At 41.6% G+C, this 21,442-nt stretch overlaps 1 protein-coding gene across 1 annotated transcript in view; it reads left to right on the top strand.

Annotated features, from left to right (window-relative positions):
- LOC132818191 (glycogen phosphorylase, liver form-like) overlaps nucleotides 1–21,442 on the top strand; it is a 167,607-nt gene that overhangs the window by 126,238 nt on the left and 19,927 nt on the right. The window lies entirely within an intron of this gene.

The following is a 21,442-nucleotide window of genomic DNA, read 5'->3' on the forward strand; positions in this document are numbered from 1 at the left end:
GTTTAATACAGCATGTGTAAATGCTATGCCCTGCTGTATGCCTGAACCCAGTCTCAGAAGAGCATCTCAATTCAACCATCTTAAATCTGTCACCTTTGCAACATTCTTTATGGCTTCCTTATACTGACATTAGTACTAGGTTATTATAAAATTACTAACTGCCTTCGCTGCAGATCCATGCCTATTAGCAACAGAATTGAGACTATGACAAATTATTGACAGAGAATCTTTCAGAGCAAAGATTTTCATCAGAGTTTGGTCTGTATTTAAGTAAACCACCAAAACTTGAAAAGCAATCACATTCTTGAACTGCAAAGTTGCTTATATGCAGTATTGTTATTTAAATTCAATAACTGGCAAACAATTGCATAAAAAAAGAGATTATAGGGAAACTGCTATTGATTTAATCCATGTTTTGAAACCCAATCTTTGGAAACAAAATGAATTCTGTTCATTGAAGTTAAATATTTCCTGTGCAGTTGGACTTACCCACATTATAATTTGATCAAGTGAATTATTGATAATAACTAAAGATGAACTGCGTTGGAACTCTACTTATATTCATTTTAATTTCTGCATCAGATTAACTATTGTCTTCCATGTTGTGGTTCTGTTTGCCGAGATGGGAATTTGTGTTGCAGATGTTTCATCCCTTGTCTAGGTGACATCCTCAGTGACATTCACAGGAGCCTCCTGTGAAGCGCTTCTGTGCCGTTTCCTCCGGCATTTATAGTGGTTTGAATCTGCCGCTTCCAGTTGTCAGTTCCAGCTCTCCGCTGCAATGGCCGGTATATTGGGTCCAAGTTGATGTGTTTGTTGATAGAATCTGTGGATGAATGCCATGCCTCTAGGAATATCCTGGCTGTTCTCTGTTTGGCTAGCTCTATAATAGTAGTGTTGTCCAAGTCGAACTCATGTTGCTTGTCATCTGCGTGTATGGCTACTAAGGATAGCTGGTCGTGTCGTTTCGTGGCTAGTTGGTGTTCATGGATACGGATCGTTAGCTGTCTTCCTGTTTGTCCTATGTAGTGTTTTGTGCAGTCCTTGCATGGAATTTTGTACAATACGTTGGTTTAGCTCATGCTGGGTATCAGGTCCTTTGTCCTGGTGAGTTGTTGTCTGAGCGTGGCTGTTGGTTTGTGTGCTGTTATGAGTCCTAGTGGTCGTAGTAGTCTGGCTGTCAGTTCAGAAATGTTCTTGATGTATGGTAACGTGGCTAGTCCTTTGGGTTGTGGCATGTCCTCATTCTGTTGTCTTTCCCTTAGGCATCTGTTGATGAAATTGCGGGGCGAATACATTGTAGAGGTGTCCTTCTTTCTGTTTTTGCAGTTCTGGTGTGCTGCAGTGTGTTGTGGCCCTTTTGAACAGTGTAATGCAAAGATTAGAACAAACAGTCTTACCACAAATTCAACCCAAACTCTGGGTCAGATGTGTGGATGACACCTTTGTAATCATTAAAAAACATAGAAATAGAAAACACACACCAGATCATCAACGCCACACTCACAGGAATCCGATTCACTAGAGAGGAAGAAACAGACAGCCAACTCCCATTGCTAGACATGATGGTACAGAGAACACCGAATGGAGAATTCACCACAAAGGTATACAGGAAAGCCACACACACAGACCAAGTCCTGAACTACGAAAGCAACCACTCCAACACACACAAAAGAAGTTGTATCAAGACACTGCGGGGAAGTCTATTGTCAACTTAGTGGACCACACTGTTCGACAGGAAGAGATTGAAGTAGGGGTCTCAACTTCTGCCCCACCACCAAAATGGACCTGTTGGTTCTGGCAGCAGACACAGAGGAGTTCATCAGACGAATGAGACTCCGGGAATTCTTTCAAGGTGCCGGCAGTGATCCCACTGAGCCCACTGATGAACTGGAACAGTCATCACAGGGATCTTTAGAGGAGTGACCAAAGGTGTCAACATGGACCCCACCGGAGGGCCACTGCCCTGGGCTTGGCATGTATGCTCAAACTGTCAGGAAATATATAAATGCCAGATTCATCAGCCGTACCCACAAGGTAGAGCAATGCCATCCAGGCTCTCAAAACCAATCACAACATTGTCATCAAACCAGCAGATAAAGGAGGAGCCATTGTCATTCAGAATAGAACAGATTACTGCAAGGAAGTGTACCGACAACTGAACAACCAGGAACACTACAGGCAACTACCAGGTGATCCGACCAAAGAACACACCTGAGAATTAAACACACTGATCAGAACTTTGGATCCAGTCCTTCAGAGTTCCCTACGCACCCTCATCCAACATACTTCTCGTGTAAGCAACTGCTACTGCCTTCCAAAGGTACACAAAGCCAACACACCGGAACATCCCATCGTGTCGGGCAATGGGACCCTATGTGAGAATCTCTCCAGCTATGTGGAAGGCATCTTGAAACCTATTGTACAGGGGATCTCCAGCTTCTGTCGCGAAACTATGGATTTCTTACAGAAACTCAGCACCCACAGACCAGTCAAACCGGGAACATTCCTTGTCACAATGGACATTTCCGCACTCTACACCAGCATCCCCCACAATGATGGCATCACGGCAACAGCCTCAGTACTCAACACCAACAACTGCCAGTCTCCAAACACCATCCTACAACTCATCGGCTTTATCCTCGATCACAACGTCTTCACCTTTGATAACCAATTCTTCATCCAGACACACGGAACAGCATGGGGACCAAATTTGCACCCCAATATGCCATCATTTTTATGCACAGGTTCGAACAAGACTTCTTCTCTATGCAGGATCTCCAACCAACACTATACACCAGGTACATTGACGACATTTTCTTCCTCTGGGCCCATGGCAAGGAGTCACTGATAAAACTACACAGTGACATCAACAAGTTTCATCCCACCATCAAACTCACCATGGATTACTCTCGACTATCTGTCTCATTCTTGGACACATGCGCCTCCATCAAGGATGGACACCTCAGCACCACACTCTACCGCAAACCCACAGACAACCTCACAATGCTACACTTCTCCAGCTTCCACACAAAACATATTAAAACAGCCATTCCCTGTGGACAAGCCCTATGCATACACCGGATCTGCTCAGATGTGGAGGAATGTGACGGACACCTGAAAGTACTCAAGGATGCCCTCACAAGAACAGGGTACGATGCTCAACTCATCAACCGCCAGTTCCAACGTGCCACAGCAAGGAACCGTAATGACCTCCTCAGGAGACAGACATGTGCTGCAACTGACAGGGTACCCTTCGTTGTTCAGTACTTCACAGGAACTGAAAAATTATGGCATGTTCTTTGTGACCTGCAACACATTATCAATGAGGATGAGCACCTCACCAAGACCTTCCCCACACCTCCACTACTTGCCTTTAAACAACCGTCAAACCTCAAACAGATCATTTTTCGTAGCAAACTGCCCGGCTCTCAGGACAACTCCGTACAACCCTGTCACGGTGGATGCTGCAAGACGTGTCAGATTGTGGACATTGATACCACTATTATATATGGGAATACCTCCCACCTTGTACATGGCAGGTACTCATATGACTCAGCCAATGTTGTCTTTCTTATACATTGCAGGTAAGGATGCCTGGAGGCATGGTACATTGGGGAAACTGAGCAAAGGCTACGACAATGGATGAATGGGCACCCCACAACAATCAACAGACAGGAGGATTCCCTCCCAGTTGGGGAACACTTCAATGGCCCAGGACATTCAGCCTCGGACCTTCGGGTGACCATCCTCCAAGGTGGACCTCGGGACAGACAGCAGAGAAAAGTGGCCGAGCAGAGGCTGATAGCTAAGTTTGGTACCCATAGGGAGGGCCTCAACCGGGACCTTGGGTTCATGTCACATTACAGGTGATCACCATTGCACTGTACATACACACAGATATTCCTACACACACACACTCTCACATACAGACGGACACAGGTACACACCAACATGCACACAGACACCCACACACACTCTTACAGACACACACTCTCCCACGCTCACACATGCACCCCCTCACAGACTTAAGACACTCTGCACTCACTACACACACACACACACTTTCTCATACTCACAACCCCCACCCCAGACAGACACACACACACACACAGACATACAAAGACCCACATGCACACATATATTTTGTGGGGTGAATTTGTACTTGCAGAGTTACATTGTACTTTGCTGAAAAACTGCATGCATTTATGTAGAACTCTGAGCTCAAAAACTGCATGAATTTATGTAAAACTCTGTTATCTCACTTTTTAGATTTGAATCAATCTAAACATCATGGCATAGACAGAGAACACAGTGGGCCAACACCTTCAACATATTGTCTAGCTATCACCATTGTTAACAGCTAACCCGAGAATGCAACTTTAAAAAAAAGGTTTTGTGATTTACACATGAAAGAAGTGAAACTATCACTGTATTCTAACAGATGAAAGGCTTAACAGACAATCAATTTTTCAATGTATAATTTCAGTTACATCACACTATAAATTTTTGCTATAAATTCTGTGTTAGGATTGAGCCCTCCACTATCACCTGATGAAGGAGCGTCGCTTCGAAAGCTAGTGTGCTTCCCATTAAACCTGTTGGACTATAACCTGGTGTTGTGTGATTTTTAACTTTGTACACCCCAGTCCAACACAGGCATCTCCAAATCAAGATGATCTAAGATTATTGAACAATTTTCGGTGAGGTCAGTGAGGTCTGATAGTATTCCGTATGAACCAGCCAGAATCAACCCCAGATATCATCAGCTATGCACTTTGGCTTTGAGGAAGCAAAGATGCATCCAATATTTTGGAATCAAGCAGACTTAGAGTAGAGGTTTTAATGAGGACTGGGACATAAAAATTGAAGTGAGGGAGCAGTTGAGCAGACAGATTACTACAAGTTATTGTAGTGAACATAACGTCAAAAATTAGGCAGTTGAGAGTTTTGAAAGTACAGTTCTACATTACCTGAAGCCTGATGTGTTTCTCTTTATAACAATACAGTTATTAGGTCAAATAAAGTCTGGAAATTTTATGTGAGATGAAGACATCTATAAAACACTGACATTTTTAGCTCAATATATTTAACTTTTAACTAAAGAACTCTAAAGATTTAAAGTATATATTATGTGGCGCAAACAAGCAAAGATATTTTTTTCCCAGAATTGATAGGGCGCCTGTGAAAATATGCACTGATGAAAGTAAAGTAGTGTTTACCTTTATCAGTTCAACTCTGTGTTCTGCAGCTCTAAATTTAATCAACAAAATGTTTAATTATTTCACAGAAATATAAATGAAAACATCAATATGTAAGTCTGCTAAGCACTATTAAATGTGATACAGGTTCTGGTGATAGTCTACTTAGTAAACAATCATTTGTACTTTCAAAAATGGCATTACCTACTGCCTCCATTTCCGTGAAGATAAACAATTACTGGATTATCATCTGCCAGTGCAGCTTCATACCACTGCTGGTCCTTCCCCTTAGCTTCTTGCCATCTCCTATCTGGTATTGTAAACCTAAAAGAATATCCTATTCATAATGAAAGAAAAAGTATCCAACTCTGCTAAAATTCATACATTAATTACATTAAGACAACTGTTTTCTTGATGTTGACAACAACAACATCTACTTTCACATAATTGTAGCACTTAATGAAGCCAAAGAATATGGCCAAAGACATACGGTTTGAGAAAAATGCTGTAGAGGCCACAGATGCAGTAGGGTTGTAGAATGGTATGCAGGTGCAGGATTATAATAGCCAGAAAATTGATTATCAATGGTAAGGAAATACACAGTTAATTGGAGGCTGAAGGATGAAGAGCTGTGTGAAATTTACAGTATTAGAATGGGATATAATATTGACAGTATAAATAATGACAGTAGATTTGATATTGATTCTTTGGAAGGGGTAGTGAAGACAGGCAACAACAACAATAAGTGAACGGTCTTTAGTTTTAGGATGGGGTAATGCAAGAGAATTGGTGCACAACGTTTGGTTAGATAGAATTGGGAATGCAGAAAATTTTGTTCCAGGTGAGAATGAATCAGTTTTAGTAATAGATTGACTGAGCCTTCAAGTTCTGGTCAGGATCAAAGAGGACACCAAAATTGTATACCATAAGCATGTGAGTGGCTAAAAACTGCAATGTAACTGAGGAAAATATGCAAATTAACAGACAGTATCTTTTGTATGTTAAATTGCAGAAATTCTCAATCATGTGGGAAGGCAATCAAGCAGCAAGTATCATTCCATAGACTGGCATAAAAGCTGACCTTTGGTGTTTCAAACATCTTTCTGACATTTGGGTGTTGATTTATAGATGAAGACTAGGGTAATCCAAGATGAAGGGATGGGAAAAAATTGTGGCTGTAAGAACTGCTTCTTTTTTGAGGTATTTTTAGTGTTGGGGCTGATTTCCTTGAATTCTAGGAGCAGTAATTACTGTTTTATAGCTGTAGCATTGTTTTGCAACTTTGGGGTAAAAACAACAGCACTTTAAAAAAGAGGAAAAGAGGCAAAAGCAGTGACCACATGGGAAGTGAGTCAAATGGAGAAATAAACCTGCACTGCTGCCTGACCCAGGGGTGAATCTTCTGTTTGATTTCAAGTATCGCTGGATATCGGAGTTGTCTCAGAAAAACAATCAAACAGTGAAATTCACAGCTGACCTTGAAGAAACCTGTGTGGGAGAGCTCATAACAGAGGATAATCTAAGTGGCTTTTTAAAGTGTAACCTTACTTTTTTTTGTAAATCTACAATAGTGAGTATAGCGAGTTCTTTTTTGATTATATGTTTTATTAAGATCTGTCTCTTGATTAAACTTTAAAAATACAAAGCATTGATTCTAAGTTAGTCTGGAGCAGAGTTTTTAGCGCAGTAAGACTATGCTGTTTTCTAGGTCTGTAAATTGTTCAGGTGCAATGATGGCCTTTAGTAGAGGGATGTGCTCTTTCTGTCAGATGTAGGAGATGAAGGAGAGTTTCCATGTTACCGATGATTATGTCTGCAGGAAACATGTTTGGTTACAAATCCTATCAGATCGCATGAATCGGTTGGAGTAGCAGTTAGAGGCAATGAGGAATTTACAGAAGCTGGAGGTGTGATGGATGGCAGTTGCAGGAAGGGAGATAAACTGAAGATATGGTCAGATAGATAGGTGACCTCCAGGAAAGATAGGAGGGGAAGGCCAGTAGTGCAGGGGTCTCCTGTGGCTATCCCCATCTCAAACAAGTATGCTGTTTCGCAAAATGGAGGGGGTGATGGACTCTCAGAGGATTGTAGCACTGACAGCCAGGTTTCTGGTACCAAGACGAACTCTAACCTAGTGAGGGGAACATCAGGTCCCAAGCGATCATTTGTGAAAAGGGACACAGACAAATGTTTCTGCGATCAACAGCGAGACATCAGAATGGCGTGTTGCCTCCTTGGTGCCAGGCAGTAGAATGTAAGGACTGCAGATGCTGGAGATCAGAGTCGAGAGTGTGATGCTAGAAAAGCACAGCGGGCCAGGCAGCATCTGAGGAGCAGGAAAATCGACCTTTCGGGCATAAGCCCTTCATCAGGCTTCCTTCCAAAACATTGATTCTCCTCTCCTCAGATGCTGCCTGGCCTGCTGTGCTTTTCCAGCACCACACTCTCATCCCTGTGCCAGGATCAAGGATATCTCAGAGAGGGTGCAGAATATTCTCAAAGGGAAGAGGGACCAGTAAGAGGTTGTTGTGCACATTGGAACTAATGACATATGAAGAGAAAAAGATGAGGTTCGAACAAGAGAATATAGGAAGTTAGGCAGGAATTTGAAAAGAATATCCTTGAGGGTAGTAATGTCTGCATTACTCTCGGTGCCACGAGCTAGTCAGAGTAGGAATAGGAGGATTGAGCAGATGAATGTGTGTCTGAAGAGATAGTGCAGGGAGAAGGATTCACATTTTTAGATCAATGGAATCTCTTCGGGGATAGGAATGACCTGTATGAGAAGGATGGTTTGCACCTGAATTTGAAGTATTCTAATATACTGACAGGGAGATTTGCTCGAGCTGCTGGGAGGATTTAAACTAGTAAGAAGGATGGTTGAAACCCAGGAGGTAGAGAGGAAAGAGATCAATCTGAGACTAGTACAGTTGGGAAAAGGAGTGAGTCAAACAGTCAGGACAGGCAGGAACAAAGCAGAGAATGAGGTCGGACTGATAAATTAAGTTGCATTTATTTCATGCAAGAGGCCCAACAGGGAAGGCAGATGAACTCAGGGCATGGTTGGTGGGCGGCATGGTGGTTAACACTTCTGCCTCATAGCGCCAGAGACCCAGGTTCAATTCCCACCTCAGGCGACTGTCTGTGTGGAGTTTGCACATTCTCCCCGTGTCTGCGTGGGTTTCGTTCGGGTGCTCCAGTTTCCTCCCATAGTCCAAAAATGTGCAGGTTAGGTGAATTGGCCAGGCTAAATTGCCCGCAGTGTTAGGTGAAGGGGTAAATGTAGGGGAATGGGTCTGGGTGGTTTGCGCTTCGGCGGGTCGGTGTGGACTTGTTAGGCCGAAGGGCCTGTTTCCACACTGTAAGTAATCTAATCTAGTACTGGGATATCACGGCAATTGCAAAGACATGGCTCAGGGATAGACAGGACTGGGTATAGTTACTTTAGGAAGAATAGAAATGTGGGCAAGAGAGGAGGGGGAGTGGTGTTTTTGATTAGGGATAACATTATGGCTGTATTTAGGGAGGATGTTCCTAGGAATATGTCCAGGAAAGTTATTTGGCTGGAGCTGAGAAATAAGAAAGGGATGATCCCATTCTTAGGTTTGTACTATAGGCCCCCCAATTGCCAGCAGGAAACTGAGAAATAAATTTGTAAGGAGATCTCAGTTATCTGTAAGAATAATAGGATGGTTATGGTAGGGGATTTTAACTTTCCAAACATAGACTGGGACTGCCACAGTGTTAAGGGCTTGGAGGGAGAGGAATTTGTTAAATGTGTACTAGAAACATTTCTGACTCAGTATGTGGATGTACCTATTCGAAAAAAAAAGCAAAAGGTGACTTACTTCTGGGAAATATGGCAGGGCTGGTGATTGAGGTGTCAGTGAGGGAGCACTTTGGGGCCAGTGACCATAATTATCTTGGTTTTAAAATTGTGATAGAAAAGGATAGAATGGATCTAAAACTTAAAGTTCTAAATTGGAGGAAGACCAATTTTGATGATATTAGGCAAGAACTTTCCACATTGACTGGGGTGGGGGTAGAAATTTGCTGGGAAAAAGATGGCTGGAAAATGGGAAGCTTTCAAAAATGAGATAACAAGAGTCCATGTTCCTGTTGGAGGGAAGGGTGTTAGGGGTAGGAATGGCTGCATGATGAGAGAAATTGAGGTTTTGGTCAAGAAAAAGTAGGAAACATATGTCAGGTACAGACAGAAGAGATTGAGTGAATCCTTAGAAGAGTAAAGGCAGGAGAGTCGGAGAGTCATAGAGATGTACAACATGGAAACAGACCCTTCGGTACAACTCTTCCATGCTGATCAGATATCCCAACCCAATCTAGTCCCACCTGATAGCACCTGGCCCACATCCCTCCAAACCCTTCCTATTCATATACCCATCCAGATGCCTTTTAAATGTTGCAATTGTACCTGCCTCCACCACTTCCTCTGGCAGCCCATTCCACACACGCACCACCCTCTGCGTGGAAATGTTGCCCCTTGGGTCTCTCTTATATCTTTCCCCTCTCGTCCTAAACCTATGCCCTCTAGTTCTGTCTCCCTGACCCCAGGGAAAAGACTTTGTCTATTTATCCTATCCATGCTCCTCATGATTTTATAAACCTCTATAAGGTCACCCCTCAGCCTCTGATGCTCCAGGGAAAACACCTGCAACCTATTCAACCTCTCCCTATAGCTCAAATCCTCCAACCCTGGCAACATCCTTGTAAATCTTTTCTGAACCCTTTCAAGTTTCACAACACAGAATTACACACAATATTTCAAAACTGACCTAACCAATGTCCTATACAACCACAACATGACCTCCCAACTCCTGTATTCAATACTCTGACCAATAAAGGAAAGCATACCAAACGCCTTCTTCACTATCCTATCTACCTGCAACTCTACTTTCAAGGAGTATGAACTTGCACTCCAAGGTCTCTTTGTTCAGCAAAACTCCCTAGGGCCTTATCATTAAGTGTATAAGTCCTGCGAAGATTTGCTTTCTCAAAATGCAGCACCTCGCATTTATCTAAATTAAACTCCATCTGCTACTCCTCAGACCATTGACTCATCTGATCAAGATCCCAGTGTAGTCCGAGGTAACCTTCTTTGCTGTTGAATACACTTCCAATTTTGGTATTATCTGCAAGCTTACTAACAATACATCTTACGCTCACATCCAAATTATTTATATAAATGACAACAAGTAGTGGACCCAGCACCGATCCTTGTGGCACTCCACTGGTCACAGGACTCCAATCTGAAAAACAACCTGCACCACCACCCTCTGCCTTCTACTTTTGAGCTAGTTCTGTATCCAAATGGCGAGTTCTCCCTGTATTCCATGAGATCTAACCTTGCTAATCAGTCTCCCATGGGGAACCTCGTCGAGCGTCTTACTGAAGTCCATATAGATCAAGTCTACTGCTCTGCCCTCATCAATCCTCTTTGTTACTTCTTTAAAAAACTCCATCAAGTTTGTGAGTCATGATTTCCCATGCACAAAGCCATGTTGACTATCCCTAATCAGTCCTTGCCTTTCTAAATATATGTACATCCTGTCCCTCAGGATTCCCTCCAATAACTTGCCCACACCGAGGTCAGGCTCACCAGTCTATAGTTCCCTGGCTTGTCCTTACCACCCTTCTTAAACAGTGATCACGTTTGCCAACCTCCAGTCTTCTGGCGCCTCACCTGTGACTATCGATGATACAAATATCTCAGCAAGAAGCCCAACAATCACTTCCCCAACTTCCCACAGAGTTCTTAGGTACACCTTATCAGGTCCTGGGGATTTATCCACTTTTATGCGTTTCAAGACATCCAGCACTTCCTCCTCTGTAACATGGAAATTTTTCAAGATGTTACCATCTATTTCCCTACAGTCTATATCTTCCGTGTCCTTTCCACAGTGAACACTGATGCAAAATACTTGTTTAGTATCTCCCCCCTCTCCTGCGGCTCCACACAAAGGCCGCCTTGCTGTTCCTTGGGAGCCCTATTCTCTTTCTAGTTACCCTTCTATCCTTAATATATTTGTAAAAGCTGTTTGGATTTTCCTTAACCCTATTTGTCAATGCTATCACATGTCCCCTTTTTGCCCTCCTGATTTTCCTCTTAAATGTACTCCTATTGCCTTTACAGTCTTCTAAGGATTCATTCAATCTATACCTGACATATGCTTCCTTTTTCTTAAACAAACCCTCAATTTCTTTAGTCATCCAGCATTCTCTATACCTATCAACCTTTCCACCTTTCCTTTTACCCTAACAGGAATATACTGTCTCTGCGCACTCGTTATTTCACTTCTGAAGGCTTCCCATTTACCAACAGCCCCTTTACCTGCGAACATCTGCCCCCAATCTGCTTTTGAAAGTTCTTACCCAATACCATCAAAATTGGCCTTTTTCCAATTTAGAACTTCAACTTTTAGATCTGGTCTATCCTTTTCCATCACTATTTTAAATCTAATGAAATTATGGTCGCGGGCCCCAAAGTGCTCCCCCACTGACACCTCAGTCACCTGCCCTGCCTTATTTCCCAAGAGTAGGTCAGGTTTTGCGCCTTCTCTAGTAGGTACATCCACAAACTGAATCAGAAAATCTTCTTGTACATGCGTAACAAATTCCTCTCCATCTAAACCCTTAACACTATGGCAGTCCCAGTCTATGTTTGGAAAGTTAAAATCCCCTACCATACCTACCCTATTATTCTTACAGATAACTGAGATGTCCTTACAAATTTGTTTCTCAATTTCCCTCTGACTATGAGGGGGTCTATAATAAATCCCAATAAGGTTATCCCTTTCTTATTCCCCAGTTCCATCCAACTAACCTCCCTGGATGTATTTCCGGGAATATCTTTCCTCAGTATAGCTGTAATACTATCCCTTATCAAAAATGCCACTCCCCCGCCTCTCTTGCCTCCCTTTCTGTCCTTCTTGTAGCATTTATATCCTGGAACATTAAGCTGCCAGTCCTGCCCATCCCTGAGCCATGTTTCTGTAATTTCTATGATATCCCAGTCCCATGTTCCTAACCATGCTCTGAGTTCATCTGCCTTCCCTGTTAGGCCCCTAAATGCAATTTAATTTTATCAGTCTTACCTTGTTTTCTGCTTTGTCCCTGCCTGTCCTGACTGTTTGACTTGCTTCTTTCCTCAACTGTACCAGTCTCAGATTGATCTCTTTTCTCATTTTCTCCCTGGGTCTCACCCCCGACCTTACTAGTTTAAATCCTCCCAAGCAGCTCTTGCAAATCTCCCTTCCAGTCTATTAGTCCCCTTCCAAATTAGGTGCAATCAGCCTTGCTTGTACAGGTCACCTCTACCCCAGAAGCGATTCCAATGATCCAAAAATGTGAATCCTTCTCCCATACACCAGCTCCTCAGCCGTGCATTCATCTGCGCTACCCTCCTATTCCTACCCTCACTAGCTCATAGTACCAAGAGTAATCCAGATATTACTACCCTTGAGGACCTCTTTTTTAAATGTCTGCCTAACTCCCTAATCTCCCTTCAGAATCTCAACCTTTTCCCTTACTATGTCATGGGTTCCAATGTGGACAATGACCTCCTGCTGGGCCCTCTCCCCCGTGAGAACATTCTACACCCTCTCTGAGACATCCTTGATCCTGGCACCAGGGAAACAACACACCATTCTGATCTTTGGCTGCTGGCTACAGAAACGTCTGTCTGAGCTTCGGACTAGAGAGTCCCCTAACACAATCGATCTCTTGAAACCCAACATAACCCTCATTGCATCAGAGTCAGTCTCAATGCCAGAAACTTGGCTGTTCGTGCTACATTCCCCTGAGAATCCATCATCCCCTACCTTTTCCAAAACAGTATAGTTGTTTGAAACTGGGATAGACACAGAAGACTCCTGCACTACCTGCCTACCTCTCTTACCTTTCCTGGAGTTAACCCATCGATGTGACTGTATCTGCGACTTTTCTCCTTTCCTATAACTGCCATCCATCACACCCCCCCCAGGTCTTGTAGATTCCTCATTGCATCTAACTGTCACTCCAACCATTCCATTCGGTCTGATAGGATTCACAACCAACGACATTTATTGCAAATATAATCCTCAGTAACCTGTAAACTGTCCATAAACTCCCACATCCAACAAGATGAGCATATCACTCTACTGTGGGCCATTTTTGCTTCTTCCAATCTCAGACCCAGAAAATAGCACTGTCTTATTCCTCTACAAAACACTGCTCCAGGCTAACTTAATACTTATGCCTTTTTAAAAAGTTTAATCAAAAGACATATCTCAATAAAACATACAATCAAGAATCACTACCGCAGACTTACAGCAAGGCCTCAAGGTTACACTTAAAACTATTCACTTACCTGTCTCTGTGCTGTGACCGCTCCCAAACAGGTTCCTCCAAAATCAGTTGTGAATTTCACTGTTTGTTAATTTTCCCAGATGCACTCCAATGTCCAGCGATACATAGATTCAAAAAGCAAAGGCAGTAACTGTGCAGATTCACTGCTGTGTCAGTTAGTAGTGTGAGTTCCTTACTCTCTCTCTCCTACACTGACCTCACCATGTGCTGCCTTTGACTGTTCTCTCCCTTTTAAAAGTGCTGTTGTTTTGACTTCCTTTTTCTCCAAAGTTCCAAAACAATGCTGTAATTGCTGCTCCTGGAAGTCAAGAAAATCACCTCCAACACCTAAAATACATCAAATAAAGGAACAGCCTGAGTTGGAGTATACTAAAGACAGAAGTCAGGAATGCAAAAAGTGGACATGAGATAGCTTACGCAAATAGGATTAAGCAAAGTCCAAAGGGATTCTACAAATACATTAAGGACAAAAGGGTAACTAAGGAGAGAATAGGGCCCCTAAAGATCAGTGAGGCCTCCTCTGCGTGGAACTACAGGAGATGGGGAAGATACTAAACGAGTATTTTGCATCAGTATTTACTGTGGAGAAGGATATGGAAGATATAGATTGTGGGGAAATAAATAGTGACATCGTGAAAAATGTCCACATAACAGAGGAGATGGTGCTGGATGACTTAAAATATATAAAGTTGGATAAACCCCTGGGACCTGATCAGGTATACCCTAGAACTCTATGAGGAGCTAGGGAAATGATTGCTGGGCCTCTTGCTGAGATATTTGTATCATGAGATTTTGGAAAACATTTGTAGCTCAATTTCTGTATCAGATTGTAAGTTTGCTCGCTGAACTGGTAGATTTATTCTCAGGCTTTTCATCACCATGCTAGGTATCATCATCAGTGAGCCTCCAGTAAACCATTGGTATTCAGACCTGCTTGCTATTTATCTGTCTTGTTCATTCTGCTAGTTGTTGGTATGGAGTCATTTAAATTCATCAGAGCTATTTCAGTGTGGTGGTAGGTTTGTGGGCTACCATGATGCCTAGCAGCCGGAGTAGTCTGGTCATCATCTCCAAGATGTCTCGGATGTATGACAGGATGGCTAGAATATCTAAGCGTGTTGTGTCTTCTTGTTTAGGTCTGTTGTGCAGGAATGGATCGGGTGAATAGCCAAGGTCTTTTTCCCCAGGATGGGGGAATCCAAAAGTAGAGGGCATTGGTTTAAGGTGAGAGGGGAAAGATTTAAAAGAGATTTATAGGGTGACTTTTTCACACAGAGGGTGGTGCATGAATGAAATGAGCTGCCAGAGGACGTGGTGGAGCCTGCTACAGTTAGAACATTTAAAAGGCATCTATATGGATATATGAATATGAAGGGCTCAGAGAAAATGCTGGCAAATGTGACTAGATTTAGGATTTGCATGAAGATTTATAGCTCAGGTGCCAGTTGCCATGGTTCTGGGTATGTTCGCTGAGTTGGGATGTTGATTTGCAGACATGTCCCCTTTCTAGATGACATCCTTAGTGTTTTGGAACCTCCTGTGAAGCACTGCTGTAATGTTTTCTGGAATTTATTTGGTTTCATTCCTGCTGTTTCCTGTTGCTCATTGCAGTAGTTGGTATACTGGGTCTAGGTCAATGTGTTTATTGATGGAGTCCATGGCTGAGTGCTATTCATCTAGAAATTCTGTGGCTTGTCCTATTATCGTTTGTGTTGTCCCAGTCTAATTTGTGCTCCTTTTCATCTGTGTTTATGGCTACCAGAGAGACAGCTGGTTATTGTGTTTATGGCTAGTTGGTGTTCATGGATACGGATTGCTAGTTATCTGCCAGTTTATCCTATATAGTGTTTCATGCAGTCTTTGCATGGAATTTTGTAAACAAAATGTCTTGCACATGATGGGTATTTGATCTTTTGTACTGGTGAGTTGTTATCTGAGTATGGCCGTCGGGTTATGGGCTGTCATGAAACTGAGTGGTCAAGAGACTTCTGGCTGTTAGCTCCAAGAGGTTTTTTAATATAAGGTAGTGTGGCTAGTGTGCAAGGTCATGGCATTGCCTCGTCATGTTATTCGTCTACTAGGCATCTGCAGCTGAAGTTGCGGGGGTATCCGTTCTTGGCAAAGACTTTGTAGAGGTGTTCTTCTTCTCTTCGCAGGTCGTAGTGCTGAAGTGTGTTGTAGCTCTTTTGAACTGGGTCCCTTTGCAGTTTCTCTTGTGTGTGTTTGGTTGGCTGTAGTTGTGGGTGTAAGTGAACCACTTTTTTGAAATTTAACAGGGTAACTCCATTATTCCACCAGTTTTCACAAATTCCCTCACTGCAGTTATTTGACAAGTTAGCATAAATGTTACAAATTTTTGCTGGAAACTACCTCCACACTCGATACTTTTTTTGCAGGAAGATGCATTTCTGGTTGTCAATTACCATGAATGGTTGCTCTAAAATCTCACGCATTTCTTGACAATACAGCCCATATCATCTACTTGATCTGTTTAAAAAGTTGAATGTAATCCTAGACATTTATTTCTAAGCTGAAAAATTGTTGATGATTTCTGAGTACAGTAGTGCCTCGACTTACGAACTTAATCCGTTCCGGGACCTGATTCGGGAACCGAAAAGTTCGTGAACTGAATTAATTTTTCCATTGTCCAGATATTTCTGGAGTCTTTTCTCTTTTTTGTCTCTTGAAGGTTGGTGATGCCACAAGAAAACGAGAAACTTGTTTTTCCTTTGTTGCAGAATTTTCCGAAAACAGGACATCACATTGTCATTTAAAATGTTCACTGCTCTGAGGGTCACAGTTTTGTTAGGGTGATGCCTCTCAACAAAAGCCTGCACTTCACTCCATTTGCTCGTACCTTGAATCTTGTACGTACGTTGAAGCAAAATTTTAAGTACAATCCTGTTCGTGAACGGGGTTGTTCGTATGTCGAGGCGCTACTGTATAGCCCTAAATTTGCATTTGTTAGCTGAAAATATTTTGGAGTGGTCAATTTATGCACTGACTATGGGCCTAAACTTGCATTTTTCCACTGAAAGAATAGGATAGTTTTATACACCAGTTTGACTTATATGCCATGGTATGTGGAACCCAAAATGGTTGTTGTAAGGCAAAGCTCAAAAGTTTTCAGTTTACACAATGGAACAATACCCCACCCTTATGGATAACATCAATAAAAGCAACATAGAAAAGAATAGGTTGGGGTCAAAGATGGAACTTTGAAACAACCAGGATTATATAATCATAAAAGAAGCCATAAGGATATTGAAAGTAGTAGGAAAAAAGAAGGAAAAAAATGTATTTAAGTAGCATGTTTTGCAAGCCAGAATTTCCCGAAGTGTTTCACATCCAATGGTATATTTTTAAAGTGTAATCATGGTTGTAATGCTGGAAACACTGTGGGTGATGTTAACAACATGATGAAATAAATGACCCCGGAATCTGTTTTTAGGCACTGCTTGACAGAGGGAAGACAATTTTTTTTCATAATTTATCCAAATTCATCCAAACAAATACTGCTTCCTATAAGATGAAGATGGATACAATTGATTTCAGTTGTGATTCATGATGAGATCAGCTTCCATTTGATTTCATTTCCAACTGATTGCATAAATTTATGTTTTGAATTGTGCACTGAGTTGTTTTTAATATTTTTATTCAAGTTGATTGTTTCCAGATTACAGATCAACATTTAAAAATTTCTTGACAATGTGCCAGTTTTATAAATATAAAATGTATACTTAAGTGCCCAATATAGTGTACAACAAGTGGGCATATTCTCCAAGCAGGAAGTACAACACCTGCCATATTGGAAAAGGCTGAAGTATAAACTTCAGGCTCCATGGATAATACAGGAATAGGTCCCTTTGCATATGCAAATAAGGAGTCCAATGCCTATTTAAGTATCCCTTCCTGAAATGCATGGCCCACTGAGTCTATCATGCAGTTTCCAAAGGTTGCCTGTATTTGAAGGTTGCCACAAAAAGGATAAATGTTTAAAAGATATTTACGTTGATGTAAAGTCAGGGTGAATTGCAGTGATAGGGTGCAGAGTAGTACTCAATGAAATGAAGAACCCAAAGGTCAGAGAAAATATTAAAATTAAGACCAATGTCTCTAGTCTCTAATGGTTCTGATAATATAAGATTCAAAATAATAAGCGAGATAGAGCATAAAAATCTCTTGATTTGATAGATCACTTTTCCTGGTTTTTGGATGATCCTATATGAAAATATCTGTCACAATTGTCGACATTACAATAATTCATACATTAAAACAAACATATTTTCAAAATCAATGAATTAAATGCTTTACAAACATAAGTTTTGTGCAATTTTAATAATATTCCATAGCAATAAAAAAAACTGGATTAAAGACAAGTTGATTTTGTTTGACAAGTACATTGATCTATTAGATTTTACTAGGGGATTTCAATATTGGAACTTACCAAACCCCTCCTGTAATTCCTTCTTCTGGTGTGAGATATAAATTTAGAGTGTGGTTCAGCAAATAGTTTGAAGGCCGCTTAAAATCAATAAATGGCCATGTCACTATAATAATAAAAATATAAAATCCCAATGACAGTGAAGAATGTTGATTTTAGAACATGCTGTTATAAGCCTCTAACCAGCTTTATGAATAAGCAACATTAACATTTTTCCTTACAATAATGTGCTAAATTGATATTCTGAACTCTCACTTAATTATCTTCAGGAATTATACTTCCAAGAGGAAGTCAATATTATAAAACTGTAAATGTAAATGTAAAATGTAAAATGAGATAGATGATTCACATTCACTGGAAGAAAGTGACTGGTCTATCCAATGACATTTTGTTATTCAATATTTTTAACTGTTAGGAACAGAATTGGATCCAGCAAATTGTGTCTTTACTTCTGAGTCCTAGATCCAAATCAAAGAGTTATTTTAATAAACATTCCATGTGGTCTTCAGCTAACAATTAGCAAATGTCATCCCTATTTTCATTTAATCACTCAAGATTGATGCAAACAAGCAAGAAAATTCAAACTGAATAGTATTGTTCCTACACTGAGACCGGGATTAGGATATTTTGAAGCAAAGTGATTTAACACTGTTTCTCTCTCCACAGAGGTTGCCAGCCAGAATTCAAGCTTCAAATAATTTCTACAATGGGTAGAATCTTCACAGGCCTGGAAGTGACATGTCATTGCCAATCAGTTGGCAAAACAGATGGTATCCTAACCCTACACAAAAATCAGATTCTCAATGTCAGGAAAAATAAAGTTTGATTCTCCATTAGTACATGATCGCACTTCATTGATAGTCAATTTCCTAATCAGATAGATACTAAACAGTGACAATCCATGACATGAAAATCACAGCAGGTTCCTGGCAGCTCCTGCTTATTAGTTGCTCCTCAAGGCCTCCATCTTGAATAGCAGTTATCATGTATCAGGGCATGCTCCATGGGCAACAATTGCTTGCAATTGATTCCTGATGAAGGGCTTTTGCCTGAAACGTTGATTTTGCTGCTCCTCGGATGCTGCCTGACCTGCTGTGCTTTTCCAGCACCACTCTGATCTAAACTCTGGTTTCCAGCATCTGCAGTCCTCACTTTTGCCTAACAATTACTTGGACACTTATCAACCCACAAAGGTGGACATTAGACATATATCAGTTTCACCACATTTTTGTGGCGCGTCTGACCCACTTACAATACAGTTCTGCACTTCAATGCTGCATTTTGGAGTAGGACCTGCGACCTGAACAGGTGAATGATCGCCCTATCCAGAGATTGTCAAGGTAGCACTGAATATATATGCAACTAGCTGCTTTCACAAAGCTATGGGAACCTGTGAGGGATGTCTCAATCCTCAACCCACAAATGTATCAAGGCTGCAACTCATGCAATTGTTTACCACAATGAGATCAGTGCCACAGACTGGGCAGGAGACTTTGCCAGGATAACTGGCTCCCCACAGGAGTATGATGCTACAGACTGTGCACATCGTATATAATTCTAGCATGCTGTGTGCTACACAACTGGAACAAACGGGGGATGTGATAGCCTCAGAAGGGATGGGAGAGCAGCAATTATGTTCAAGGAGAAAGATGAGGACATTGAACCAGAGGTACATAACCACTGGCATCCAGACCAGACTTAATTGACAGCTGATTCTAATAGATGCAAGCTTGGTGCAGTGATCACTCCTTGACTGTAAATTTATTGCTGTTCATCGGGTAAGGTGTCAATGCCTGGTCCCCTAAGCAAATGCAGTTTTTGTTTTTTTTTTGCTTTTGCTGAATAAAACTATTTAAATGCTTGCCATTCTCTGATGGTCCCACAATGAACTATAATAAGATGTTAGATTACCCTGGGCACTGGTGGAGGATTAGTATGGCCTTACACAGATTCTAAGAGAGATGACAATAAGCTTGGGTAATGTGCAGCTTTTTTAAAAAATAGCAATATATTTATGAATGTGTGCTTATATTTGCAATGAAGGGTCAGCTATGCCACATATATGTCCTGAGAAGTGTCCTGGTTTTCTTTCCACTGTATGTACTGTGAAAGGCAACGTCCGGCTTGAGTCAGTTTGTGTTCTACCAAGGTCATTCAGCTCCTGACCTCATGACAGGCTGCTCCATACATGAAAAAAAGAACAGAACTCCAGAGATGAGTTGAGAGCGACTGTCATTGACATCGAGGCTGCATTTGACCAAGTATTGAATCAAGGATCCTTAAGAAAACTAAAGTCATTTTGAATTAGGGGAAATCTCTCCACTGGTTGGAGTCACATCTAGTATAAAGAAAAACACTTGCTGCAGTTGAAAATCATCATTGTCCTCACCAGAAAAAAACATTGCAGGAGTTCCCCAGGTAGCTATTTTTAAAATATTCGATGATACACCTCTGAAGCAGGTTGGACTTGAATGCAATCCTTCTGACTCAGAGGTAGGGTTACTACCAGTGTGCCATAAGACCCTCAGAGTTCCTCAAGTAGTACCCTAAGCCTAACCATTTTCAGCTGCAGTTTTTTTTAATTCATTCATGGGATGAGAGCATTGCTGGCTGGGTCAGCATTTATTGACTATTCCTTATTTCCCCTGAAAAGGTGGCTTCTTGAACAGCTGCAATCTCTGTGATGCAGACAGACCCAGAATCCCATTAGAGAGGGAGTTTCAGGAGTTTGGCCCAGCAACACTGAAGGAAGGACAATAGATTTCCAAGTGAAGATGGTGTTTTGGACGGGTGCTTGCAAGTGGTTGTGTTCCCATTAACCTACTGCCCTCATCCTTCTAGATGTGGAATGTTACGAAGTCTTAGTGAATTTCTACAATGAACCTTGAAGATGGTACACACATTCCCGCTACTGAGCGTCAGTGGTGGAGGGAGTAGATGCTGTGTCAATTAAGTGGGCTGTTTTGTTCTGGAGTGTATCAGGTTTCTTGAGTGTTGTTGGAGCTGTATTCATCTAGGCAAGAGGTGGGTATTCCACTCCTGAATCATGGAGCCAGATTATCTATGGTAGATGGTGGACATGCTTTAGGGAATCAAGAGATGAGTTACTTGCAGCAGGATTCTGAGCCTCTGACCTGCTCTTAAGCCACTATATATATAAGGGTTGTCCAGTTCAGTTTCCTGTTCCTCCTCATTTATTCTACCTGTTTCTATCTGCTCCAACCCTCACAGTTCCCAAAAAATTAAAAAGTTGCATCTTCTTGTTTAAATACCTTAATGACCTCCTCACCTTCTCCAATCTCTGTCAATTTTCACTGCATTCCAAAATCCGGTCTCCCAAACTCTCTTTGGCTCTTTGTGCTCTCTCCTTCTTCATACTTTTGGGTCACAGCGATCAAGGTTCTACACTCCAAAATTCCCTCCAAAAACAATC

The sequence above is a fragment of the Hemiscyllium ocellatum genome, chromosome 8 (assembly GCF_020745735.1).
Source record: "Hemiscyllium ocellatum isolate sHemOce1 chromosome 8, sHemOce1.pat.X.cur, whole genome shotgun sequence".
Taxonomy (NCBI): Eukaryota; Metazoa; Chordata; class Chondrichthyes; order Orectolobiformes; family Hemiscylliidae; genus Hemiscyllium; species Hemiscyllium ocellatum.